At 49.2% G+C, this 24,426-nt stretch overlaps 1 long non-coding RNA gene across 1 annotated transcript in view; it reads left to right on the top strand.

The window, feature by feature from the left end:
• The window catches only part of LOC141096127 (uncharacterized), a 73,947-nt gene extending 49,907 nt beyond the window's left edge, over positions 1-24,040 (top strand). Inside the window, exon 4 of the long non-coding RNA XR_012233596.1 lies at positions 23,978-24,040. This is a non-coding gene — a long non-coding RNA (uncharacterized lncRNA). The remainder of the gene's footprint in view (positions 1-23,977) is intronic.
• The last annotated feature ends 386 nt before the right edge of the window (positions 24,041-24,426 follow it).

Genomic DNA, 24,426 nt, shown 5'->3' with positions numbered 1-24,426 from the left:
TGAGTATAATCTAACTCTTTTTTCTTATCTTTCAGGTGTAAGATAGCACTTGTTACTTATGTTGGGGACACTCGCTTGGTAGCCGATTAACTAGGTCCGGCACGGGTTTTTCAACATAAACAGTCCATGCGGTTTATTAATCAGCATAAACCATATACTGCAACAGGCTTATATCCAGCAACAGAAAGTTCATGATAGCCCTCCGCTCTCTCAGACCTGTGGTCACACAGGTTGTGCAATGTCCAGCAATCAGGCTCTATGGCCTCACAGTTATTTCCCCCTGTCTGGGGTTACCTCTTAGTTGCTTCTCACTCCAGACGTCCGTTCCCTCCTGGGAACTGTCAGACACACGCAGGTCATTATGCACAGGCCTCTCCGGTTCAGCGGCCTCCGCACGTGCTCTTCAGGAAGGCAGCACGTCGGCCTTCCAGGACCTTTCCACACGGACCAATCAGATCCAGGCACTCTCTCATGTGACCTACCCTGATCACCTTATATGATCCGTAGCCACGCCCACCAGTTCACATGGCAATGACCTCATGGCAGGTCCTTCAGATTCACAACCATACACACATAGGCTTTACTTCAGACACACGCCCCTGGGTGGGTTTGTAGGTGACTGGTCCCACCCTTTCACCAGCCACCTGAAAGCTCTCCCTGATACACTGTAACAGAAGCCTCAGCAGTACTTCTGCTGATCAACACTCGTTCAAGCTTCCATCCCAGGGCCACCCCCCAGGGATACATAACGGTCATTTAGCATCCTGCCGTTCATCCTGTCACCCTTGCCACAATGTGCATGACCCATACAGCGCCCCCTAGCTGTCACAGTGGTCACTGTACCACATACCTCCCCCCCCTGTTCAAACTTGTGGAGTTGAACACATGACATCAGCCAGTGGTCTCAGGATCGAGCACCCATGTTACCTTGCCCTACAAGTCGAGATGACGGTCTCAGTCTGTTTTGGGCGTCATACGGCATCATTTTTACGTTAGGCCTCCCCCAGTTGTCAGTATATCGGCCTTGGGCTTTGGCCTTCCAGTCAAAGTCCGTCTGCGTCACCTGACACTTTTTAGCCTCCACACTTTCCCTGTCTGCGCCATCCCCCGACTTTTCTCTCCGCGGCCGGTTCTCCCGGTTGGTGTAGTCATAAGTATTACTTACAGTCATGGCCAAAAGTTTTGAGAATGACACAAATATTATATTTTCACATGATCTGCTGGCCTCTGGTTTTTATGTGTGTTTGTCAGATGTTTTTATCACATACAGAAATATAATTGCAATCATATTATGAGTAACAAAAGGTTATATTGACAGAATGAGTTAATGCAGCAAGTCAATATTTGCAGTGTTGACCCTTCTTCTGGACCTCAGCAATTCTCCCTGGCATGCTCTCAATCAACTTCTGGATCAAATCCTGACTGATAGCAGTCCATTCTTGCAAAATCAATGCTTTTATTTTGTCTGAATTTGAAGATTTTTGTTTGTCCACCCGTCTCTTGATGATTGACCACAAGTTCTCAATGGGATTAAGATCTGGGGAGTTTCCAGGCCATGGTCCCAAAATCTCTATGTTTTGTTCCCTGAGCCATTTAGTTATCACCTTTGCTTTATGGCAAGGTGCTCCATCATGTTGAAAAAGGCATTGTTGATCGCCAAACTGCTCTTGGACGGTTGGGAGAAGTTGCTCTTGGAGGACATTCTGGTACCATTCTTTATTCATGGCTGTGTTTTTAGGCAAGACTGAGAGATAGCCCATTCCCTTGGCTGAGAAGCAACCCCACACATGAATGGTTTCAGGATGCTTGACAGTTGGCATGAGACAAGACTGGTGGTAGCGCTCACCTGGTCTTCTCCAAATAAGCCGTTTTCCAGATGTCCCAAACAATCGAAAAGGGGATTCATCAGAGAAAATGACTTTACCCCAGTCCTCAGCAGTCCACTCCCTGTACCTCTTGCAGAATATCAGTCTGTCCATGATGTTTTTCCTGGAGAGAAGTGGCTTCTTTGCTGCCCTCCTTGAGACCAGGCCTTGCTCCAAGATTCTCCGCCTCACAGTGCGTGCAGATGCACTCACACCTGCCTGCTGCCATTCCTGAGCAAGCTCTGCACTGCTGGTAGCCCGATCCCACAGCTGAAACACTTTTAAGAGACAGTCCTGGCGCTTGCTGGTCTTTCTTGGGCGCCCTGGAGCCTTTTTGGCAACAAGGGAACCTCTCCTTGAAGTTCTTGATGATGCGATAGATTGTTGACTGAGGTGCAATCTTTCTAGCTGCGATACTCTTCCCTGTTAGGTCATTTTTGTGCAGTGCAATGATGACTGCACGTGTTTCTTTAGAGATAACCATGGTTAACAGAAGAGAAACAATGATGCCAAGCACCAGCCTCCTTTTAAAGTTTCCAGTGGTGTCATTCTTACTTAATCATGACAGATTGATCTCCAGCCCTGTCCTCATCAACACCCACACCTGTGTTAATGGAGCAATCACTGAAACGATGTTAGCTGGTCCTTTTAAGGCAGGGCTGCAATGATGTTGAAATGTGTTTTGGGGGATAAAGTTAATTTTCTAGGCAAATATTGACTTTGCAAGTAATTGCTGTTAAGCTGATCACTCTTTATAACATTCTGGAGTATATGCAAATTGCCATTAGAAAAAATGAAGCAGTAGACTTTGTAAAAATTAATATTTGTGTCATTCTCAAAACTTTTGGCCATGACTGTAGAGTCGAGCCCCCTGTCTGGTCTGACCAATTTAGTACATCAAAGGAGCTACTGTCTAGGTCTCTCAGTCTCATACTGTGAGAACTTCCACTTGCAGATTTGCGACGTTCATGTTTTGCTGAAGGTCTTTGGCCACCTGCCATCTCATTAATTGGGGGGTACCTTCTGGTCCTTATACCCAGGGATGCAGGCTGCTGCCATCTGATGATCCGCTTCTCTTAATAATCTGCAGTCGGTCCAGTCTCAACTGCTCTATCTCCTGCAGGTACGTCACTCGGTATTCCAGGAGCATCCTGAAGTTCCTTAGGCTTTCCATGGAGCTAACCACAATGATAGGAGTCATACCATCTTCACCGGATACCTGGACTTCATCATCAGGCGGGACCCTCACCCTTGTCACACCGGAGATACCCACAAGATCTTGCATCACTTTACCGAGCCTTCCAACAACTCTCTCCACCAGATATTTGTGTACGGGAATTATATCTTTCCCCAAGGCCAGCCTATTCTTAGCTTCCCTTGTCAGCTCTAGATGTCGAGCAGCTTTCATATTACTCCGCCTGAGCATCTGTCCACCAACTTCTCCCGCAGAAGACCTCTGACAGTTTCTTTGAGCACTTCCACATCTTCTCTTAGGGTGTTGTTCACGCTTTGCTACGCTGACAGGTGACCTCTGAGCTCCATGACTTCTTTCTCGAGCTCCTCCACTCTGTGCTCGGCCGTTTGTCTCAGGGTCTTGACTGCCGAGAGCTCGGACTCCAGGTGGTGCAGCCGCTCCACCTACGTGGAGTTTGCGACTTCCATACTCGCCACCTTTAGACATTCCTTCGCCAGATGTTGACACATTTCTTCACGCCCCTTGCTCGAAGTCTGATAGGTGCGCTTCTACCTGGTGAAAACTGTCAACTCACTCTTTCCACATGCACACAGGTTGTCAACTTTACCCTCTAGCTGTCGGGTGATAGCGGTGAAATTGAAGTCACCACTCACCCTGTCATCCAGGAACAGCAAGCCCCCATTCACACAGGTGTCAGACTCCTTTTCTGGAGGTACCACGTCTCCCACGGTCACATGTTTGGTCACCACAGCCAAATCCCCGAGTTGGTCAGACCCACACTTTCTCTCGCTCACTCTGAGCTCTGGTCTATCGATCTTAGGTGGTGCTACCTCCTTTGAGCCACCTCACACTTTATGAACTTCCCATGCACCTTCAAACAAGACAAAGTCCCGGCCCCTCTGTCATTATCCCACCGCTGACATAGGTATGTCAGCGGACGGAGGGATGCGACGCACTGCCGACACACGGATATCACAGGCACAGTGGGGGCTTATCTTAGTTATCCCACCGCTGGCACCATGTGAGAAAAAAACAGCAAGCTAGTCTTACCCTAAGGCTGTGTGCACACGCTGCGGATTCCGCTGCGGATTAATCCGCACGGATTTTGCAAAAACCGCAGATAAACCGCAGGTCAAAAGACCTGCGGATTATCTGCGGTTTTGCCTGCGGTTTGGTCCTGCGGATTCACTATCTCCACAATGGTGGAGATAGGAACCCGCAGCGGTTTCCGCAGAAAGAATTGACATGCAATTCTTTCTGCGGATTCAAAACCGCAGCAAATCCGCGCGGTTTTTTCCGCAGCGTCGGCACAGTGTTTTTTTTTTGCCATTCAAATGAATGGTACTGTACACCGCAGCTAAAACTGCTGCGTGTCCGCAGCGGCCAAAACCGCTGCGGAAACGCAGCGGAGTCCGCAGCGTGTGCACACAGCCTAACAATTTAACGCAGGGGGGTTATTTTGGATGCCCCACCACTGCTAACAACCTTCCACGAGCTGCGGGGAGTTATGTATATCCCACTTTCTCACTTCCACTTTAGAACTCGCAGCTCTACGGTGACCCCCTTATCCTCAGGTCAGTCAGGGAACTACACCTAGGATAATTAGTCGCCGGACTGGCTGCTTGTTGTGCACGGGCGATCAGGCCGCTGCAGTGAGAGAATTATCAATGCTTTAGCCGCAGCCACCCAATCAGCATATAACGCCCTTCCGTCACTGCCAGCTAGCCCAACCAACCAAAACACACCAAGCCGCAACCAGCTCCAGATTTCTCTGCTTAAGTTATAGACTTAATAGAGGGGTTTGAAGCCAACCCAATCAGTAGCGTAATTATCTTAAGACGCATAAGTTCGTTTCTTAGAGCATGAAGGCAAACTGATAAATTTTATGATTTATTCCCCAAAGTGGGGCAGTGATTACAAAGATAAAAGGATTTTACAAAGTTGAGACATCAGATATGTACATTGCAAATGTAAAATAAATGGGATTAAAAGTAGAAATTAAACTTACAATTGCTTAATGGTCTTTAGGCAAGCCATGTGGCCGGGGGAGGGGCAGCCAGCCATACATCGCCCTGCATCTGGGGATCCTTTCAGCATGGACTCTGCAGCTCAACTGCCTGTTTTTCTCCAGGGAATGCCTTATAGCCTCTGCTTTGTGATATCATGAAAGGGGCGGTCTGGGAAGGGTCAGCCCCCTGCTCTCAGTACAGATGTGGGTCTGGAAAACTTAGAACCATCATATCTGGACTTGAGAACCTAGCAGATTATCGGCAGAACCATCATTCATCTTGTATTGAAATTAGCTTTGTAATGACACCAAGCACTAGCTGCTTATTCCACTCTGTATAGGAGAACTCCGTTTCTCTGGTTCTGTCAGCGCTAGAACCGTGAAAATTATGGGCTAGAACGCTGGTTTCGGGCCCTACGCAGAAATGTAATTTTCATGTTTTTACCATAAACGCGCTGCGTTCTATGACCAAATGATTAGATCTCCATTATTTTCTATGAGAGTAGCTGAGCACATATTTTCAGAGACAGATCCCCCCGCAGTGAGGTGGGAAGGTGCTCACACTGGGCATCCAGGTTAGACTGGTTTTGTGTGAGCTGTGGGGGTGGGAGGAACGGGGGTGAGTGGCTGCAGCCGTGACAGGCTGAAGTCCCATCTGTGTGTAGCGGAACGGAAGATTCTAGAGTGTTCCAGAAGACAACTCTTACTTAACATTACACCTCCCCCCTTTTAGAGGGCGATACGGAGGCATTACCTGACGGTAATCTGCCATGCGCACCTCAGCGGGTCCGCCCCGGCGGGGCAACCCTTCGGCATTACCATGCTCGCTGCCCTTTTTGTGTTGTACGGTAAAGTCGTACTGTTGAAGGGGAAGGGCAACCTTCCGTTGGTTATGGACACTGTGCAGCCAGCTCAGAGGGTTGTGGTCGGTTACCACCATGAAGGTGCGCCCGTACAGGTAGGGCTGCAAACGCTGCAGTGCCCACACCATGGCGAGGCACTCCTTCTCGATGGTGGAGTATGTCACTTCCCTCGACAAAAGTTTCTGGCTCAGGTACAACACGGGGTGCTCCTGGTTCCCCGAATCGACCTGCCTGAGCACAGCACCGAGGCCAAACTCGCTGGCGTCTGTACCAGGAACGGGTGACTGCTGTTGACTACTTTCAACACTGGAGAGTTACACAGGGCTGTTTTCAAAGCTTGGAAGGCCACCTCGCAGCCATCTGTCCAGTTGACTGTTTGGGGTAGCCTCTGCTTGGTGAGGTCGATCAAGGGTTTTGCAAGGGCGCTATAATCCTGTACGAACCGCCTGTAGTACCCCGCAGTGCCCAAGAAAGATGTCACCTGTTTCTTGGTCCTGGGGGTGAGCCAGGACACGATTGCGTCCACTTTCTCCGGCTCCGGACTCATGGAGCCCTCGCCTACCCGGTGCCCGAGGTAGTGGACCTCGCTCATGCCCATCTGGCACTTTCCCGGCTTGATAATCAGGCTTGCCTGGTGATGACCCTTGAGCACCTCCTGGAGATTCTGAAGGTGTTCCTCCCAGGTGGAACTGAAAATGGCAATGTTATCCAAGTACGCCACCGCGTACTCCTCCAGTCCCCAGGGCAGGTGGTTGACCCTCCGCTAGAAAGTGGCAGGGGCATTTTTCATGCCGAAGGGCATGACTGTGGACTCGGAGAGTCCAAAGGGGGTGATAAAGGTGGATTTCTCCTGCGCCTCAGGGCTCAGGGGAATCTGCCAGTATCCCCGACTCAAATCCATGATGGATATGTATTTTGCTTTCGCCAACCGCTCAAGCAGATTCTCGATGCGCGGCATCGGGTATGCATCAGAGGTTGTGATGGTGTTGAGTCCCCTGTAGTCCACGCAGAACCGGGTGGTCCAATCCTTTTTGGGCACTAGGACTACAGGCGAGGCCCATGCGATTTTTGACCATCGAATCACCCCCACCCTTAAGATCTCATCTCATTCCCGGTGTCCACCTCATGAACCGGTAACTCAGTCCTCCCAGGTCGGTAGGTGAACATGGCCCGGAAGGGTTCCAGGGTGGCCAACAACTGCGACCGCTGGGGTACAGTTAACAAATTACCTATCTCCATGTCCTCAATGGACCCATTGGCCTTGGCTTGGGCCAGCATGTCCAGGAGGGGATCTTCCTCCCCATCCTCAGGCTGATTGCAGACCGGTAGGACGCAGGCTTCACGTTCGTGGTGCGCCTTCAGCATGTTGTCGTGAAAGGCCTTGCACCTACCCCGAGCATGCTCAAGCGTGACCACGTAGGTGACCGGGTTGAGCTGCTGGTGGACAACGTATGGGCTTTCCTAGGCTGCCTGATGCTTATCCGTTGGTACGGGGACCAGCATCCAACACCTTTTGACCCACCTTGTAGGTCCGCTCCCCGGCATTCTGGTCATACCAGTGCTTCTGGTCAGCCTGAGCCTGCGTCATGTTGTCATGCACCAACTGCGTCAAGGTCTGCATCTTGTCACGGAAGCGCATGACATAATCCACGATGGACACCTCTGTGGGGTTTGGCTCATCTTCCCAGGATTCTCTTATCAACCCAAGGGGTCCCCGGGCTCGCCTGCCATACAGGAGCTCGAAGGGGGAGAACCCCGTTGAGGCCTGTGGAACTTCTCTGTAAGCGATCAGCAAGTGTGGGAGGTACCGCTCCCAGTCGTTCCCTTGGGTCTCATCCAGCATGTGGAGCATCTGTTGCATCTCCCTGGGAAATCCTACCCTTGAAAAGATGGTCACCAGTGCATCAGCCACCTTATCTGCCCTGGTTGAAGACAGAGCTACTGCCTCTGGGTACCGGGTGCCGTAGTCTACCACGGTGAGGATGTATTACTTTCCAGAGCTGCTGGGGACGGCCAGCGGGCCCACGATGTCCACCGCGATTCTCTGGAAAGGCTCCTCTATCACTGGCAAAGGGATAAGGGGAGCCTTAAGAGCAGGCCCCGCCTTGCCCACTCTTTGACACGTGGCACAGGAGCGGCAGTAGTTACATCTGTCCCATCTTGGGCAATAGAAGTGTTGAGACAGCTGTGCCTTAGTTTTGCTGACCCCCAAGTGTCCAGCGAGTGGAATCTCATGGGCAATCCACAACAACTCAGTTCTGAATTGATAGGGGACGACCAGCTGTCTTTCCCTCAACCACTCCTTTTCGGATTCTCCGGGTACTGTCTCCCCGGTACAACCTTCCTTGTTCCCAGAACACCCTCTCCTTATCAGACTCAGAGGTGGGCATCTTGTCGAGGTCTCTCAATTATTCCAGGCTCGCATCTGAGTGCAGAGCGGTCTGAAACTCCTGGCTGTAGGCAGCCAGAAGTGATGTCAGGGTCCCTTCCTCACTGGGACCCTCTGGGACCTGCTCTGGGTTCACCTCTGGTTCATTCTCTCTTGTAGCAGAAGAGGGTCCAGAAGACAGGGCGCTACCTGCGATCTGTGCACTCTAACTGCGTGTGACAGCGGCTATGTATGCTGTTTCCCCGGGTAGTTCTACAGACCCACCAGCTGGCGCTGCTATGGGCTCTACCTCCCCATCCACCCCCAACACTTCAGGAGCAGTGCTACTTATGGACCAGTTACCTTCCTCGGTGGCACTGGTCAGTTGCATGGCATTACCTTCCTTATGGTTCCCATGCACCTTCCCATTTCCTTGAGCACCGTTGCTTGCTCCTGCTAGGGGGTCCTCAGCCGTCTCACTCCGCAGAGCGACAGGGCTGAGCAGTTCGGTACCTGTGGACACATCTACAGTTTCAAAGAAATGATTAACAGGTTCAGTCGGCACAGATACATCAGCATCATCATCATTCCTAGGAAAAGAATGGTTATCAGATTTCTTTGGTACATTTACATCACCATCAGCATCATTCCTGGGGATTGAATGGTTATTAGTTGCATCATTACTCATCAAGGCATTAGCAGGTAACACATTCAGTTTCCCATCATCATCAGGGTTAACGGTACCCTGGTTATCCGATTGGGGAGGGGTGTCAGAGACATAGTATGCAACCATCCTCCCCAAATCAGTCCCCAATAAAACATCAGTGGGCAGGTTTTTACACACTCCCACCTACCTCACCCCGCTCCCATCACCCCAATCAAGAAAAACCCGGGCCACTGGCAATGGACAACGGGTACCCCCGATCCCGGTGACAGTCAGGGTTTTCCCCTCAATAAACTCTTCAGGGGCCGCCAGTGCAGGACGAATGAGGGTTCGTTCAGCCCCGCTGTCCTTGAGGCCTGTAGCAAAATGGGCCCCCACCTGGACGTGCTGAACGTTGTTGTCAACCCTCTCAACCACACCTCCCACCAAAGGAACAGGCGTTGGGGCCAGGGGCCTTGGCTGGGGGTCTTCGGCTTTTCCGGACAGGTGGCACTGATATGACCAGTCTGACTGCAGTTGTAACACTGGCGACTGTCAGTAGTAGGCCTGGTTTTGGCAAAAGGGACAGGGCCTCTGGAGGGACGGCTGGTAGGTGCACTGGGGCTGGTTGCAGGCTTACCCCCTCTCCATCTGGCGGTAACTGGCCTCCATGTCTCTGGCTTCCGGTTAGCCTCATAGTTGTCGGCGATCTGCGCTGCTTTGTCCGCATTCGTTGGTTCTCGGTCCAGGATGTACTGTCGGACCTCAGCTGGCAGTGATGCAGGAACTGATCTTTGATCATCAGGTCCCGTAGCAGCTCAAAGGAATCAACTGACAGTCCATGGATCCAGTGGTCTAAGTGGGTCCTGAGTCCTTGCACCACATCGCTATAACTATCGTGTGGGCCACGTTGGTGGTTCCGGAACTTCTTTCTGTATACCTCAGGTGTCAGCAGGTATTTGACGATCAGAGCCTGCTTTATGGCGTCATAGTTGTTATCTTCTTCTGGCCTATTGTCCTCTAGGCAGCTGGTACTGTCTGCAGGCTTTCTCAAAGGCTCGCAGAAACGTGTCCAATTCCCCGTCCTTTTCCATCACGGGAAAATGCTCTGGCCGGGGTTTAGGACTCTGAGCGCTGCTGGGCTCACTGCTTTGGGCTATGGAGGATGTCCCCCCTCGCCGAAGCATCTCAAGTTCATGGGCTCTCTGGGCCTCTGCTTGGCGCTCAGCTCTTTATTGAGCTTCCCGGATCAGCTTTAGGCGCCTGTCCGTCTTGTCAGCGTAGATCTGTTGCAGGGCCATTTGCAGATAGGGGTCCAACCCGCTCTGGTTGCATGTGGAGCCAGCATTCGTTGGTTGGACCTCAGCTGCTGCACCATCTCTGCTGGTGCTGGGTTCTGCGCCCGCTAGGCTCTGGGCACTGTCCAGCTGCACCAGAGCCGCGATCAGTTGGGCTCTGTTTTTGTTCGTGGCGTCAAGGCCTTGGTACGTGCATAACCCAGCAAGAACTTCCTTTGTCTGCTGTGTGTACCAGCGTTCTCCTTTTGCCACCATGGTTGCCAAATAAAAGATAGAATAGAAAAACAAAGAGAAGGGAGGGAATACTCGCACGTACACACTGTCTCAGGACTAGTAAACACAGTCTGTTCTCCAAAACCTATGATGCAGGAATGCCGCAGGAACCATGCAGGTTTTTCGTGAGAGAAATGATTGCTCAAACCAGATCACTAATGCTCTATGATTGTCCCACCGCTCTGCCACCAATATGTCACAAACCACCGCTGACATACCTGAGGGATGCGACGCACTGCCGACACACGGCTAGCACAGGGACAGTGGGGGCTTATCTTATAGCCTCACCGCTTACACAGGTATGTCAGCGGACAGAGGGATGCGATGCACTGCCGACACACTGCTATCACAGGCACAGTGGGGGCTTATCTTATAGCCTCACCGCTTACACAGGTATGTCAGCAGACAGAGGGATGCGATGCACTGCCGACACACTGCTATCACAGGCACAGTGGGGGCTTATCTTATAGCCTCACCGCTTACACAGGTATGTCAGCGGACAGATGGATGCGATGTACTGCCGACACACTGCTATCACAGGCACAGTGGAGGCTTATCTTGGTTATCCCACCACTGGCACCATGTGACAAAAAAAAGCACTCTAGTCTTTCCCTAACAATTTATCGCAGGGGGGGGGTTATTTTGGATGCCCCACCACTGCTAACAACCTTCCATGAGCTGCGGGGAGTTATGTATATCCCACTTTCTCACTTCCACTTTGGAACTCTCTGCTCTCCGGCGCCCCCCTTATCCTCAGGTCAGTTAGGGAACTACACCTAGGATAATTAGTCGCCGGACGGGCTGCTTGTTGTCCACGGGCGATCAGGCCGTTGCAGTGAGGGAATTATCAATGCTTTGGCCGCAGCCACCCAATCAGCATATAACGCCCTTCCGTCACTGCCAGCTAGCCCAACCAACCAAAACACACCACGCAGCCACCAGCTCCAGATTTCTCTGCTTAAGTTATAGACTTAATAGAGGGGTTCGAAGCCAATTATGTTAAGGCGCATAAGTTCGTTTCTTAGAGCATGAAGGCAGACTGATACATTTTATGATTTATTCCCCAAAGTGGGGCAGTGAGGACAAAGATAAAACTATTTTACAAAGTTGAGACATCAGATATGTACATTGCAAATACAAAATAAATGGGATTAGAAGCAGAAATTAAACTTACTGTTGCTTAATGGTCTTTAGGCAACCCATGTGGCCAGGGGAGGGGCAGCCAGCCATACATCGCCCTGCATCTGGGGGTCCTTTCCGCATGGACTCTGCAGCTCAACTGCCTGTTTTTTTTCCAGCGAATGCCTTATAGCCTCTGCTTTGTGATATCACGAAAGGGGCAGTCTGGAGAGGGTCAGCCCCCTACTCTCAGTACAGATGTGGGTCTGGAAAACTTAGAACCATCATATCATAAAAACCTTCTGGGATAAGTGAAGAGTCTCCGCGAGCTCAACGATCACTGGGTTTTGGCCGTTGCAGCTGAAAAGAGGAAATCGGAAAACCAGGGGAAGAGTCTTGAGGAGATCATTTGCATATTCCCAGTGCCTTCTGGGATAAGTGAAGAGTCTCCGCGAGCTCAACGATCACTGGGTTTTGGCCGTTGCAGCTGAAAAGAGGAAATCGGAAAACCAGGGGAAGAGTCTTGAGGAGATCATTTGCATATTCCCAGTGCCTTCTGGGATAAGTGAAGAGTCTCCGCGAGCTCAACGATCACTGGGTTTTGGCCGTTGCAGCTGAAAAGAGGAAATCGGAAAACCAGGGGAAGAGTCTTGAGGAGATCATTTGCATATTCCCAGTGCCTTCTGGGATAAGTGAAGAGTCTCCGCGAGCTCAACGATCACTGGGTTTTGGCCGTTGCAGCTGAAAAGAGGAAATCGGAAAAACCAGGGGAAGAGTCTTCAGGAGATCATTTGCATATTCCCAGTGCCTTCTGGGATAAGTGAAGAGTCTCCGCGAGCTCAACGATCACTGGGTTTTGGCCGTTGCAGCTGAAAAGAGGAAATCGGAAAACCAGGGGAAGAGTCTTGAGGAGATCATTTGCATATTCCCAGTGCCTTCTGGGATAAGTGAAGAGTCTCCGCGAGCTCAACGATCACTGGGTTTTGGCCGTTGCAGCTGAAAAGAGGAAATCGGAAAACCAGGGGAAGAGTCTTGAGGAGATCATTTGCATATTCCCAGTGCCTTCTGGGATAAGTGAAGAGTCTCCGCGAGCTCAACGATCACTGGGTTTTGGCCGTTGCAGCTGAAAAGAGGAAATCGGAAAACCAGGGGAAGAGTCTTGAGGAGATCATTTGCATATTCCCAGTGCCTTCTGGGATAAGTGAAGAGTCTCCGCGAGCTCAACGATCACTGGGTTTTGGCCGTTGCAGCTGAAAAGAGGAAATCGGAAAACCAGGGGAAGAGTCTTGAGGAGATCATTTGCATATTCCCAGTGCCTTCTGGGATAAGTGAAGAGTCTCCGCGAGCTCAACGATCACTGGGTTTTGGCCGTTGCAGCTGAAAAGAGGAAATCGGAAAACCAGGGGAAGAGTCTTGAGGAGATCATTTGCATATTCCCAGTGCCTTCTGGGATAAGTGAAGAGTCTCCGCGAGCTCAACGATCACTGGGTTTTGGCCGTTGCAGCTGAAAAGAGGAAATCGGAAAACCAGGGGAAGAGTCTTGAGGAGATCATTTGCATATTCCCGCGCGCGAATTTGGGCTCGTCTTTCATCGTTTTTAAGAAATCTCAAGATGGAAGAGGCCAGGAGCCATTTGGTGAGCTGCATTTCTTGCTACATGTTCACAGACTTACCAGTGGAAAAGCCAAACTTCACATGCCACAAATGCAAGCTTGTGTCCCTGTTGGAGGAAAAGTTGCAAAATCTCGAAGAGAGGTTAGCTACGTTGAAGATCATTAAGGAAGGTGAAGAGTTCTTGGACAGAGCAGAATTATCTCTTCATGTTACAGAAAGAGAAGAAATTCGAAGTGCACCTGAAGAAACAGAGGATTGGAGACATGTGACCCAGAGAAGCAGGAGGATCAGGAGGCAGTCAGCACCCATACTGCTCAGAAACCAGTACCAGGCTCTCACGCAGGAAAACGATGAAGAAATACATCAGGGTAAGACTTTGCCAACAAGCAGCAACCTTGTACGCCTTCAGAGTCCTCCTGGATGGAGAAAGAAAAATGTTGTGAAGAAGAAACGGAGAGTGGTGGTCATGGGGGATTCCCTGTTGAGAGGAACAGAGGCCGCTATCTGCAGACCGGATATCACTTCAAGAGAAATGTGTTGTCTTCCAGGTGCAAAAATTAAAGATGTGTCTGACAGGATATCAGGACTCTTCAGACCTACAGATGACTACCCATTCCTGCTACTACATGTGGGGACAAATGACACTGCAAGAAACGACCTGGAAACCATCTGCAGAGACTTTGAAGACTTAGGCAAGAAAGTGAAAGAACTGGGAGCGCAGGTGGTCTTCTCTTCCATCCTCCCAGTGGATGGCCATGGAACAAGGAGGTGGAATAAGATTCTGCAGGTGAACAACTGGCTACGTCGATGGTGCCGTCAGCAACGATTTGGATTTCTGGATCACGGAGTGAACTACTTATACGATGGACTACTTGCTAGAGATGGGGTGCACCTTACGAAGACTGGAAAGCAGGTATTTGGAAGTCGCCTTGCTACACTTGTAAGGAGAGCTTTAAACTAGAACAACATGGGAAGGGAAGCAAAAGACCAGAAAAAGCCATACACCTGACAAATGCTATTGAGAACTCTGCTATTAGAAGTGGAAAGGAAGAACAAAGACGAAAGAATCTAATTAATAAAAATATTGGAGAAAGAGAAACCAATCACAAACTAAAATGTTTCTATACTAATGCACAAAGCATGGGCAACAAACAAGGAGAATTGGAACTACTAACACAGGAAAAGAAATATGATGTCATTGGAATCACTGAAACTTGGTGGGACAATACACATGATTGGAATACAAGACTAGAAGGATACAACTTATTTGCAAGAAACAGACTTGATAAACGAGGAGGGGGTGTCGCATTGTATGTTAGAAACGCGTATATCTGCACAGAGATTGAAGCTTCAGAGACTGGGAGTTCTGTGGAAACTGTTTGGGTAAGAATACAAGGACAGAACAATGGAAAGGACACCATTGTAGGCATTTACTACAGGCCGCCTGTGCAAGCTGAAGCTATGGATGAACTCTTTATGCATCAAATGGCCAAGTTCTCCAAAAAATATGACATAGTTGTCATGGGAGATTTCAACTATCCAGACATTTGTTGGGAATCTCTCTCAGGCAAAACTAACAGGTCAAGGAAATTCTTATCCTCTCTTGCTGACAACTTTATCTTCCAAAAGGTAAGGGAGAAAACAAGGGGAACTGCTACCTTGGATCTAATCCTTATAAACAGGGAGGAAATGGTTGAGGAGGTAAAAGTGGCTGGGACCCTAGGAGGTAGCGACCATGCTATTTTAGAATTTTGGATAACTAGAGGCGGAAGACCTGTGAAGACTCAGACGTCAAGGTTAGATTTCAGAAAGGCAGATTTTAAGGGATTCAGAAAGAGAATTGGAGGGATCCAATGGCTGGATATCCTTAAAGACAAAAATGTCCAGGAAGGATGGGAAATCTTGAAAAATGAAATTCTCAAAGCACAGTTGTTAACAATTCCGAAAAGAGGGAAGAATAGGAAGCAGTTAAGGAAACCAGGATGGATGAACACAGAACTTAAGCACATGCTAAAAAGGAAGAAAAAAATGTTTATAAAATGGAAAGAGGGAGGCATATCTAAAGAAGAATATAATGCTGTCTGCAGAACCTGCAGGGCACAAATCAGATTAGCTAAAGCTGAAAATGAATTGAGGCTTGCAAGAGATGTCAAAAGCAATAATAAAGGATTTTGGGGATATGTCAAAAGTAAAAGAAAAGTCAAAGATGCTATAGGATTTTTACAGGATGAAAATGATGAAATGGTAAGACAGGATGTTGAGAAGGCTGAACTTTTAAATTCCTATTTTGCATCTGTTTTCTCTCAGAAAGGAAATGCAACATCAACTGTTATTCACTGTCCTATTAAGGGAATAGAAGAATCCAGGATATCCATAAACAGAAAGATAGTGAGGAAACACTTAGCTAGCCTAAATGAATTCAAGTCTCCAGGTCCAGATGAATTACACCCCAGAGTACTGAAGGAGATAGCAGAAGAAATTTTTGAACCCCTCTCTATAATCTTTGAAAATTCTTGGAGAACAGGAGAAGTGCCAGAAGACTGGAGAAGAGCAAATGTTGTTCCTATCTTCAAAAAGGGGAAGAAGGTGGACCCAGGTAACTATAGGCCGGTGAGTCTGACTTCTATACCAGGAAAGATCTTTGAACAAATTATTAAACAACATGTATGTCAATACCTGGATAAGAATGAAGTGATTAAACAGAGTCAGCATGGGTTTGTAACTAATAAGTCATGTCAGACTAACTTAATTTCCTTCTATGACGGTATCACTGATTGGGTGGATCAAGGAAATGCTGTAGATATAGTATATCTTGACTTCAGCAAAGCATTTGACAAAGTCTCTCATACAATCCTTATTGAAAAAATGATTAAGTATGGAATGGACAAGGCAACTGTTAGGTGGATTCATAACTGGCTTAGTGATCGGACCCAAAGAGTGGTCGTAAATGGCTGCACATCCAGTTGGAAGAATGTCTCAAGTGGGGTACCACAGGGCTCTGTCCTGGGCCCTGTATTGTTCAACATCTTTATCAACGATTTAGATGAAGGAATTGAGGGTAAACTGATTAAATTTGCTGATGACACAAAGCTAGGAGGGATAGCTAATACTAGAGAAGAGAGAGAGAGGATTCAAAAAGATTTAAATAAACTGGAGAAGTGGGCAGCAACTAACAGAATGGTTTTTAACAGGGAGAAATGCAAAGTACTACATCTGGGCAATAAAAATGGAAAAAGCATATATAGAATGGGAGGAATAGGGCTAAGTGACAGCACATGTGAAAAAGACTTGGGTATACTAATAGATCACAGACTGAATATGAGTCAACAGTGTGATGCAGCAGCAAAAAAGGCAAATGCAATTCTAGGATGTATTAACAGAAGCATACAGTCTAGATCACGTGAAGTCATTATTTCCCTCTACTCCTCTTTGGTCAGACCTCATCTGGAATATTGTGTCCAGTTTTGGGCACCACATTTTAAAAAAGACATCAACAAACTGGAGCAAGTTCAGAAAAGAGCGACCAGAATGGTGACCGGTCTGCAAACCCTGTCTTATGAGGAAAGGTTGCAGGATTTGGGAATGTTTAGTTTGCAAAAGAGAAGACTGAGAGGAGACTTAATAGCTGTCTACAAATATCTAAAGGGCTGTCACATTGTAGAAGGATCAACTTTATTCTCATTTGCACAAGGAAAGACTAGAAGCAATGGGATGAAACTGAATGGGAGGAGACACAGATTAGATATTAGAAAAAACTTTTTGACAGTTAGAGTGATCAATGAGTGGAACAGGCTGCCACGAGAAGTGGTGAGTTCTCCTTCAATGGAAGTCTTCAAACAGAGGCTGGACAGACATCTGACTGGGATGATTTAGCGAATCCTGCTTTGAGCAGGGGGTTGGACCAGATGGCCCAGGAGGTCCCTTCCAACTCTACGATTCTATGATTCTATGATTCTATGATATCTGGACTTGAGAACCTAGCAGATTATCGGCAGAACCATCATTCATCTTGTATTGAAATTAGCTTTGTAATGACACCAACCACTAGCTGCTTATTCCACTCTGTATAGGAGAACTCCGTTTCTCTGGTTCTGTCAGCGCTAGAACCGTGAAAATTATGTGCTAGAACGCTGGTTTCGTGCCTATTCGCAAAAATGTAATTTTCATGTTTTTACCATAAACGCGCCGCGTTCTATGACCAAATGATTAGATCTCCATAATTTCCAAGAGAGTAGCTGAGCACATGTTTTCAGAGACAAAGACCCCCCCGCTGTGAGGCAGGAAGGAGCTCACTCTGGGCATCCAGGTTAGACTGGTTTTGTGTGAGTAGAGGGGGGGGAGGAACAGGGGGGTGAGGAACAGGGGGGTGAGTGGCTGCAGCCGTGACAGGCTGAAGTCCCATCTGTGTGTAGAGGAATGGAAGATTCTAGAGTGTTCCAGAAGACAACTCTTAACATTACACCCTCTCAAAGGGATACACTGAGTTTGGCACGCAACCCTTTTGGACCCCTCAATCATTACTCTGTCCACAGTATAGTCCACAGTGACCCCATGGTGGCAGCGAACCTTGACCTTTTTCTCGGTCAGACAGAAAACGAGAGGAGTTCCTGTCAGGGTCACCTGACTCTTTGAGTCCAGCCGACCAGAGACTCTTTCACAGTGTAGCATCACGGTGCACACCTGCGGCCCATCGTCATCCGGAAAGAATGTGCCGCACTCAGAAAAAGTTGGACACAAACACCACTGTTCCCCATACATGTCCACTGAGGTAACCAGTGCTGCCCCTTTTGAAAACTCCGCCCCTTTTTGGATCACGATCCTTTTTTGACTTTGCCTTCCCTTGAAACTCCACCCTTTTTGGGTTACCACCCCGATTTGGGTTACCGCCCCTTTTCGGGATTTCCCAATGTCCCTTCTACAGGCCTTCTTAGACCAAAGTTCACACTATATGGTTTCTTTCGGGCTTGTACTGGCCCTTTAAGCACGACACCACACCAGCTCCTCCTACTGGCACTGCTACAGCTCCTGCTGTAGCCGCAAATCACCGACACCTCCGCCTGCCGCTCACAAACAGCTGCTGGCATCACTGCAGCTCCTGCTGTGCTGTATTCGTGGACCCACCGATCCACAGCAACCTTCGTAACCCCGCCAAGTTACAGCCAGCCGCTTGTCACCTTCGTAACTCTGCCGAGTTACAGCAATCCGCTTGTCACCTTCGTGACCCCACTGAGCCACCGCAAGCTGACTTGAGAGGGAGAAAAAAAACACAACACAAAAACACGTGTCCTGTCAGTGTGCTATTCAGGACGTCCGTCCCCACGTGGAACCGTCCCAACACACAGGCCTCACCGGGTGCTATTCAGGGATCCGACCCTCCTCCCAGGGTTTCCCAACACACCGGCCTCACCAGTTCCAGGGCCGCAGCACGTGCTCCAGGGATCCGATTCTTCTCCCAGAATTTCCCAACACTTACCCTCCAGGACCTGGCACTCTGAACCATTCAGGTACAGTCTTTCTCACTGACCCCAGTCAGTACAACACGGACACCTGCCCGTTACCTGCTGGTGTCGGACACACAGGGTCCCGGACGCCTCTTCTCCACAGAGGTATCCCACAAATTATCATCAGTCTCTTTCTCTGACCTCGGTCAGCATAACTCACGGATTTCACAACCGTTTGCTCCCCTGGCTCAGTGTCGCCAGCACTGCAACATGTGCTTCTTGGAACCGCTGCGCTTAGCAACCGAGATTTGCAGACCTCCTCCGTTGCCCCTAGCAACAAGGCTACAACAGTGCCCTTAGCATTCTCCACCAATTGTATGGTAGCGCTTGTTACTCATGTTGGGGACACTCGCTTGGCAGCCGATTAACCAGGTCCGGAACGGGTTTTTCAGCATAAACAGTCCATGCGGTTTATTAATCAGCATAAACCATATACTGCAACAGGCTTATATTCAGCAACAGAAAGTTCATGATACAGCTCCGCTCTTTCAGACCTGTGGTCACACAGGTTGTGCAATGTCCAGCAATCAGGCTCTATGGCCTCACAGTTTTTTTTCCCTGTATCTGGGGTTACCTCTTAGTTGCTTCTCACTCAAGACGTCCGTTCCCTCCTGGGAATTGTCAGACACACGCAGGCCATTATACACAGGCCTCCCCGGGTCAGCGGCTTCTGCACGTGCTCTTCAGGAAGACAGCACGTCGGCCTTCCAGGACTTTTCCACACGGACCAATCAGATCCAGGCACTCTCTCTCATGTGACCTACCCTGGTCACCTTATATGGTCCGTATCCTAGCCCACCGGATTAAATGGCTATGACCTCATTGCAGGTCCTTCAGATTCACAACCATACACACATAGGCTTTACTTCAGACACACGCCCCTGGGTGGGTTTGTAGGTGACTGGTCTCACCCTTCTCACCAGCCACCTGAAACTCTCACTGATACACTGTAACAGAAACCTCAGCAGTACCTCTGCTGATCAACACTCGTTCAAGCTTCCATCCCAGGACCACCCCCCTGGGATACATAATGGTTATTTAGCATCCTGCAGTTCATTCTATCACCATTGCCACAATGTGCATGACCCATACAGCGCCCCCTAGCTGTCACAGTGGACACTGCACCACACAGGTTACATCAGGGTCTTATCTACAGCATTACAGAATGCTGTAGATAAGCCCCTGATGTCTATGCCGGCAGCTCATAGTCCAAAAAAGTGACAGATTCCCTTTAACTATTTTTTGAGAGACAATTGTGTTTTCTACTTCGCATCATTGTGGGGCACAGAACCATGGGTGTTATGCTGCTGCCACTAGGAGGACACTAAGCAGATACACAAAGAAAATTGGCTCCTCCACAGAATACACCCTCTGCTGGCTCTATCCTGAACCAGTTCGTGCTTAGTGTCTGTAGGAGGCACTAGGGTCTGGCTTCAGACCACAACGTTATTATTTTAACTTTTACATTTTTACTTTTTTACCTTTTTTTCTACGGATGGAAGGGGCGACGGGGCCTTTCAAGGTCCTGATCTCCCAAAATTATCAACAGGCGGGCACGCGGAGTGTCGTTTCCCCGTATCCCCTCCTGCAACCTCAACGCCGGACTGGGCTCTCCTTAGGGGGGATGGATGCCTTCAATGGGCCTGCTCTCCCCACATCACCAACAGACGGGAACATGGGGTGTCGTCCCCAAGTACCCCCTTCTGGAGCCAGGTTCTTCAGCCGGACATGCCCTGCCTCACAATCCTTGCAAGGAAGATTACTTCGGTAACAAACACAGAGGCTCCATGTGGCGTCCGTGCGGCAACCACTGCCCGAGAGTGGATGGTGACTGGAGGCAAACGAGACCTCTCCACCTCTCTATCAAAGACAAGGTGGATTGAGGAGGATCCATGCGGCCCACAATCAGGCACTGGTGAATGCTGCCCTTGGCACAATCTGGGCCTACTACAGTGACGCACTCGGCTCTGGTTCACGCATCCAGCTCTGCTGCATCCCCTTTCAGCAGCGCAGCGCCTGCAGCTGGCAGGGGAGATAGGGGCTCCTCCGATGGTCCTTTCATACGTCCGGGTCCCCAGGGGGTTATGAGCACCAAACCGTCAGCTTCCGCCGTCATCGCTCATTGCCACGATACCGCCCCCGCGGCCGAAAATTTAGCCCCCTGCTTCTGACCGGGATAGGCCAAGTTCCGCCCACCTTTTAAGCGCCTCTCGCTCTGAACGAACAGCGCTGCGGCCACATCCTGCCCTCTGGCCCTAACTCTGCCCCCTGCTGCTGGTGCTTCTCGTTCCTTACGAGAAGCGCTGTCTTTTTCTTGGACCCCCCACTTCTGGAGATGGTGCTGGCATAAGGGGGCTCATCCTGCAAGGGGGGGGGCGCGAAATCCGACCCCTTCTTGCGTTGAAAAATTGAGCACTCCAGCTTCGGCCTACATTAGTCTGCAGCCCGAAATCCCGCCTGCGCTATGACGCGCGGTGACGGCTCCTCCCACTTTCTTGACGCTTCTCGCACAGAACGAGAAGCGCCCCTGAGATATTCGTCGGCCATCTTGCTCCACCCATAACCGCCTCATGAGCTGGCACGGAAGTGGCTGCGGCTTACGACTGCGCTAATCCAAGGCAACGCGCAGCCCCCAAGAATCAGCCTAACTCATGCGCAGTGTGACAACATGATTTCACTACCTTCTCTGGTGCACTGACTCAGGACCCTGGGTAAGCTGGTACACAGCGCTTAACCCTTTCCTCGCAGAAGCCTCTAAGCAGCATCAAAAAGATGTACAGTATGTCTCATTAAAGACATCTAAGGAGTCTGTTAAAACACAGTCTTTGAGGCTTCTGGAGCAGCATTCTTTCCTTCCTTTGCCGCCCCCTGGTGGCCAGACCTATGGTAGCCTTGTGTAAGGTACTCCTGGGGTGGACCCACTAGACCGTGGCAACGAACCTCCCGAGGGCGAGCTGACCAGGTGGACCACCCCCTATACAGGGAGTGTATGGGGCAAGCCCACGGGTAACTATCACCACGGTAGCCGGTACCCGGGAAAGTAAGAGCGGACAGACAGGTAGATCCAAAGAGCAGGCACTGGACAGACGACACGGCTCGGAGACACAGGAGAGACGGCACGTCTTGGCGAGACAGGAGGGATGGCACAGCTAGAAGACACAGGAGGGACGGCACGGCTTGGCGAGACAGGAGGGATGGCACGGCTTGAAGACACAGGAGGGACACGGACGAGGACCGAAGCCACAGAACCTAGGAGAGGAAGCACAAGAGGAACTGGGTAAATGCACGGGAGAAAGCAGGGGAGCACTAGGAGGGCGGCCAGAGTCACTAGCAAGTTCTAGTGATAGTCAGGCATCGCCTCCAGAAGGAGGTGGCCTGATATAGGGAGAGAGAAGGGCTTCCAGGTCATGACCTCCAGCTGGAGGAGGAGACGCGCGTCCTCAGGTGGGGGAGGGCGCGCGCCCGGCCATAGCGAGGAGACGCGCCCGCCGAGGAGGAGGAGCGGGAGCTCGCACCAGGGGGCTGGACAGAGGCGATCGTGGGCCGTGGACGGGAGGCCGGGAGAGGCCGCGCCGAGGCCCGCAGCGGCCGGTGCGGCAGCGAGGTGACCCCTGGAGAGCGGGTGAGCCGGGGCCGGAGGGAGGTAAGAGAGGAAGTCCGCGACAGCCGCCGCGTGACACCTTGGTAGAAGCTCTAGCTAAGTCTGTTCAAGACTTTAACCTACCTCCCTAGGCGGTCAGTCTCGCTTAACAGTTTGCCCCGGCCAGGGATTATGCGGTGCATGCCTCCCTAGATGCGGCTAACTGTATCGCACTTGCAGCTGCTAACGTCGTTACCATCAGGAGAGCCCCTTGGGCTCCTGGAGTGGCCAGCAGACTCCGCTTCCTGGAAATTTCTAATTTCCCCGCGCAGGGATAGGGATTCTCAAACTGGCATTCAAACCCTCTTTCCTGGAGACTCAGCTTACAACATTCATTCTCAAGCCTTTTCAGATGCTGCCCTTGGCAGACAAGTTCTGTAATCGACAGTAGCGCATCTGTAGACCAGATAAATCGCTGGGTAGTTAAGGTTTCAGCTGTTGTGCTGTTTCCCACCCAGGCACTGCTTTAGGACATCCCATGGTCCTGTGTCCTCCAATGAGGCGAAGGGGAAACAGGGATTTTTGTGTGTACTCACCGTAAAATCCTTTTCTCCTTTCCAATCATTGGGGGACACAGCACCCACCCTGTTAGGACAACCACAAGCCAACAAGCTTTGTGTTTTTGAGATGTTGCATTCTTTGTTGGCTATATGTGTCCTCCTACTGCTTTAGCACCAAACTGGTTCAGCCAGCAGAGGGTGTATACTGCGGAGGAGGAGACAATTTTCTTTGTGTATTTGCTTAGGGCCCTAGTGGCAGCAGCATAACACCCATGGTCCTGTGGCCCCCAATGATTGGCTCGGAGAAAAGGATTTTACGGTGAGTACACACAAAAATCCCTGTTTTTAATGCCACCATTTAAATTACCATACAGTGTATCGAAAGGCAGAATTTATGAGCTCTGGCATTTATTTTATTCTTCTGTTGATAGATCTTTGTGACGGCTTTTTTTTCGCATGATGAACTGTAGTTTGTATTTGCATTTCAGGGAAAATAGGACTTTTAGGTTACTTTTCATAATGGGGAAAAAGTGACTAAAACAGCACTTCAGGCATTTTAATATTTTATGACATTCAATACCAGGGAAAGTAAACAGAACATGTTAAAAGTGTACAGTGAAAAGTTTTTTGTTGTTTATTTAATGGGAAAACTTCTGTACTTGAAATCAACGATATTTTCAATCCAGGCAGTTGCAGGGAGGTGACAGCTGTGTAGCACAGTTTGAAGCCTGTGTATGAAACAGGTACAGCTCCTGTGTGTTCTCCATATACTCGCACTTGACATGATGTTCATGTATATTATCTGTATGAAAGAGGTTAAATGTGGTGTGAACCTAGTTAATATTTTGTGCAATTTTGTAACAGTGAATTGTGCTGAAAATTGTAGGTGGTAAGAGAAAATCTGCCAGTGCCCAAAATGCAGCTTTTATACTCATCTACATTCAAAGTAGTGCAACAAAATTGATATTTTGCAGATTTAAAAATCTGCACCACAGCTCATTTCGATTACATGTACATTTAATCTAGCATGTGGAATGTTGCCTATTTTTTCAGTGAAGTAATGATCTAGTTCAGATACACTCTCTTGTAGGCTGTGCGTAAGCTGAATCTAATGCTGGACACAATCCCTCGTGAGGCAAGGAGAAGACTGATCTTCACCAAAGGCATGATGGTTAATATGTATGTATGTAGCAAGCCTTGTATAACCTTTGTATAGTTTAGATATTGGCCAGTTAAGTACTAATCAAGATTTTTTTTATGATTTCTACAATGTAATTTATGGTTTGTCTCTTTTGGAATGATGATATTTGATGAATATTAACCCATTGACCACCTTGCAATTTTCTGTTTTTGAGTTTTTGTTTTTTGCTTCTTTTCTCCATAACTTTTTATTTTTCCGATAGTATAGCTGTATGAGGGCTTATTTTTTGCGGGACGGGTTGAATTTTTAAATGACACCATTGATTTTATCATATAGTGTACAGGAAAATGGGATAAAATTCCAAGAGTGGACAAATTGCAAAACAAAAGTGGAATTCC

Source organism: Dendrobates tinctorius, unplaced genomic scaffold (genome assembly GCF_039654945.1).
Source record: "Dendrobates tinctorius isolate UK_male_01 unplaced genomic scaffold, ASM3965494v1 ptg000071l, whole genome shotgun sequence".
NCBI classification, from domain to species: domain Eukaryota; kingdom Metazoa; phylum Chordata; class Amphibia; order Anura; family Dendrobatidae; genus Dendrobates; species Dendrobates tinctorius.
Note: the sequence above shows the minus strand (reverse complement) of the source record. Positions and strands in the feature narration are given on the sequence as shown.